The following is a 4,783-nucleotide window of genomic DNA, read 5'->3' as shown; positions in this document are numbered from 1 at the left end:
GTCTTCCCATTATTCATATTTTAGGATTGTCTAAATAATTATACTTGTGTAATTGAAAAAAAAAATCAATTCTTTCTTAGGATAGAAGCTTCTAATCAAGGAATAAAATAAAATAATTATATTAAATTTTTATGTCTTTTAAACTTGGATGTTTTTATTAATAGTATTCTTAAAATTTTAGATATTTAAATTCATATATAATATATAATATATTTTTATTTTTATTTTTTGTTAATAATAAGATATTATGTTTTAAATGTGTTATATATGTTTTGTCAATTTATAGATAGTTATTAGTTAAACTAAATTCTTAAAATAATTAAAATTAATTTAACATTTGATATGTTTTACAATTTTAACTAATAGTATGATGTTGTTTTAAAATGTTGAATATGTTTTGTTCAAATTATTTATATTAATTTAAGTAAATCACAAAAAAATAAAGAATTGGGGTTCATACCTACATTTTAGGGAAGGTACCATCTTTCACAAATTGAAGTCCAACTATTCCTATCTAATTCTTTTCACTATCATACAACGAAAATTTGAATCATATAGGTGACTTGATGAATAGACAATAGCACATAATACACATACGTAAATTATTGTTTACTCTAATTTTTAGAATTGTCAATGAATAACAAAAGACATTTCTTAAAAATTAAGATTATCAATTTTATCTAATACTATTAAAAATTGAAAATACAATGTTTTGTAAATAATAAGACTATTTTATATTATAGTCAAATTTTATGTGATTAAATATTTTATAGTTTTGAATACACAATACTTATAATTTAAGACTTATAATTTTTGATACAATATATGTATTTATTTTTAATATAAAATTTTATTGGATTTTAAGTCTCTGTCTTTTTTGGATGAAATTGATATTCATTTATTTTTAATACAAATACCTAATATTATTAAGAAATTAGGTTGGATTTTATAAATTTGTTAATAACAATATGCCGCCATAGTACCTTAGAGTGCAGAAAATTAAATGAAAAAAAATTAAGTTTTTGGGGACGAGATCCTAGGCCGAACTTACCCCTAACTAACTTATGCATTATTTTCTTAGAAGTTAATGTCCCTTATTCTATAAAATCTTAGGTTCCATGCCACGCATAATAATTTAGATTTTTTAATAAAAATACATTGAAATATGAGGATCATTAAATGTACTTAATAATCAAGCGTTATATAAAAATAATAATAATTTTTTAAATTCACAAACATTTTTATTTTATTAATTGATTTTTTATATATAATTTGAAATTTTTTATTGAATTAATTTATTTAAAAATAAAAGATTTATTAAAATAAAGTATTTAATTTTAGCATGGAAAAATATTTTTATTTCTATTTTTTTTAAATTATCATTTTTATTAATATTTAGGTTTTGATACATTTGGACTTTACATTCACTCTATTCTATTATAATATTTAATTTAAATGTAAGTTTAAAAATTAAATCCATTATTTACGTACTATCTATCATCACCTACTATCTTTAATTGCAATCTTAACCCTAACCCTAATCATAATTATAATCCTAATACTAATCCTAACCCTAACCCTAACCCTAATTTTATTTATAATTAATAATTATAACCTTTAACCCTAACCCTAATTACAATCACTAATATTAACCCCAATCCTCACCCTCACCCCAACCCTAACCCTAATCCTAAGTATAATACTAACCCTCATTATAATTATAACCCTAACCCTCATTATAATTATATCTCTAATGCAAAACCTGATCCTAAGCATAAACTTGACTATGATATTAACCCTAACCCTAACCCTAATCTTCAACTAAATCCCATCATAATTGTTATTCTATCATGATCATAATCATATCTATAACCATAGGCCCACCCCCTAACAAAATAATATAAATTAATAATAATAATATATTATAATATTATTACACAAACGAATAAAAATTAATAATAATAATTTCAATAATGATATTACATATTATTGCAACAAACATTAATAATATAATATTATATAGTTCTATTTTGAATTTTTTATTGTTTCCCATGTAGCGCGACAATTGCTACTAGCTTATATATATTCCCTCAATGTAGGGGAGGAGCATCAATAGTCCTCATAGCTAACTTCGTGCACCCACATATTCTAAACGGTACATTGGATTTTGATTTTTTTTAGTTGTCTTCGTATGCGACTTAACTGCTTATAGCTAATGATTTGGCTTCTAGTAGTAACAATGAATCAGTTATGCACACAAAGGTCAAAAAGTACACATTTCAAAGTGTTGCTTGATACCTAACTAAAGATGTTCCAATAACGATCAACTCAAAATCGGTAGTACTAGCTGACAAATGTCCCAATAGTGGTGCACAAATGTTCCAATAGTGGTACACAAATGGGACAAATGTTCCAATAGTTGTGCACAAATGGGCCAATTAATTACAAAAAATGATCACCTATTTGTACAAAACAAATTTATTAATGGTGTTTTCACAATGACAGCTATTGGGGGATCAACGTGACAATAAGATGAGGTTATTAGAAGTATGTTATCTATTGGTGCTCGTCCCCTATGTGAGGCGTCCCTACAGTTACATTCAGACACATTCTCCTCTCTTCCTTCATTCATATCCACTTTGATTGTACAACATTCGACATTGATTCTATTATCGTTGAGCTACATTTCACAATTTTCTTCGGTATCCTTCTGTTTTTTTATTTGATTTCACAATCTTGCTTGTGCAGGTGTCTGGTTCAAACCACGGGCGTTGATTGTTCTTGCAGATCTTTGTGCACATTTCCCTAGAGCTGAAGATATTTCAGGTGCTCTTTGATTTCTAGCAAACCCTCAAATCTACTATACTGTTAATGGGTTTATATGTTTTTTACTTTCACTTAAGATCGAGTAAATTAATGAACTGATGCAGTAAATCCCCTAAACCAAACCCTAAACAGATAGTATTTTCCACTTCTCATGAATCCAATCTATTCTTTGGACGAGACTACGCTAGGTAGAAGAAGACGAAACTGTGGAAGAAGGAATCCATGAAGGCAAGCATTTTTCTCCTACGGAAAAAAACATATAAGAAATTTGTGGGAGGGATTGAAATCTGAAAGTTCTATCGTACGACTACGAGAGACTGGTATTGCACAAATTAAGTATATTTTTTCTCTGTGTTTTCATACTCTGTAATTTGTATGTGTTAGATTTAGATTACCAAATTTGATTATATTCATCCTATTGATTCTTTGGATTTATATTACTAAATTTGATTATCTTAATCCTAATTATTCTATAACTGGAATTTCTTACTTATTCCTACATTGCAATGTATTGGATGATTCAAACCTATATCTTTGAGTTCAACGAGTTGCATGAGTTGGATCCTTGCTTTTTTTGACTTGTAACTGTTACAGTAAATTGTAGAAAGTATAGTGAAAATTATTTGGTTACGCCTAATTACAGGGCCACGATTGTATGCACTTCAGAACACGTAATATTAAATTTTGATAATCCAATATGTTGCATTTGATTGGCATTGGGAAATATTCCAAAGAAATGCTTGAGTGATTTGGCAGTCTTTTTTGCCCCATAAGACTATTTTTTATTCTGATTTCTACACAGTCTCTTCAATACCCAATTTGGCTTCTAGGTTGGAAGATTACACTAAGTGTTGTTATTTGATTCAAATTTTGTAGAATCTAAACCAAGTTCATCCTAGATGAACCCTTCCAAAATTTTGTAAAATTTGTGAGAACCAAAGATTTTAAAAAAAGGTGGGTTGGTCTGATTTGAAAATCAAGGAAGAAAGTCATCGCCGCTGATGGGAGAAAAATTGAATTATGTTGTTTTCATTTTAACTTTCCATTTGCATGTGTTTTCTTTTCTCATTCCTTTCTTCCATGGTTTTGCTGGAGATTTAGATTTGAAGGAATTCGCTAAAATTAGAGCTTCAAATTTTCCATTATTCTCTAATATGCTTCTAAGTAATTAATTTTTTAGTTCATTGTGAAAACCCTTATTGTGATCTGAAATTTCTTATGAACTCACATAAGATTTATTTCTCTTTTGCAGGTATGGCAAAGTTGTTTTGTTTCTTTCAACAACGAAGGCTTGGAGATTCACACTGAACCACAAGGGATATGATTTAGTTTATTGCTAGAACAAGAGTAGAGTTTGTCTTTGTTGACATAGAAAGGTTTTAAATAAACTGTATTGATTTTTCTATAGATGTATTTAAAGTTGATCAGTATTTTATGTTATTTTGGGGATATTTATCTAATTTTTTCTATAATATCTTAAAAAAATTAAGATTATGTCCAAGAAAATCTTTCTACTTTAGCTCAATGAACACTATCCATAATCACCTATGTTCAAAGAGAATCAGCTGCAACATGTTATTTGTTATTTGTTATTTGCAGTAGAGTTGAATATTGGTAAAAATGTTCAAGGTCTTCATTGAAATAAATGCTAGAAACTATGATATTAGCAAATTTTTAAATTCTTATTTGAAACAAATGTTAGAAATTATAATCAGTTCAAGTTCTATTTTATAAAAAATATTTAAAGCTACAATTAAAAAATGCAACATTCTATTTTCAAGAACTTTTTTCATCTTTGAATAGATTCTTATAGGAAAGTTTTTATATCTATTGCGCCTCTTTCTAATGGATAGGATAAAAATTATAATTTATTTTTAGAATAGATATGGTAAAGGTAGCCTTTATTAGTTTGTCTCCATTGAAATGAATGCTAGCAATTTCATAAATTCTTATTTGA

General features: G+C 27.0%; 1 long non-coding RNA gene across 1 annotated transcript; it reads left to right on the top strand.

Annotated features, from left to right (window-relative positions):
* Positions 1-2,631: 2,631 nt before the first annotated feature.
* LOC131857258 (uncharacterized) lies at positions 2,632-4,263 on the top strand. The gene is made up of 3 exons (XR_009358625.1): positions 2,632-2,826; positions 3,015-3,146; positions 4,079-4,263. It is a non-coding gene; the product is annotated as an uncharacterized LOC131857258 (long non-coding RNA).
* Positions 4,264-4,783: the final 520 nt, after the last annotated feature.

The sequence above is a fragment of the Cryptomeria japonica genome, chromosome 8, assembly GCF_030272615.1.
Source record: "Cryptomeria japonica chromosome 8, Sugi_1.0, whole genome shotgun sequence".
In the NCBI taxonomy this organism is placed as follows: domain Eukaryota; kingdom Viridiplantae; phylum Streptophyta; class Pinopsida; order Cupressales; family Cupressaceae; genus Cryptomeria; species Cryptomeria japonica.
The sequence above is the reverse complement of the archived record's forward strand: the minus strand, read 5'-3'. Positions and strand labels throughout refer to the sequence as shown.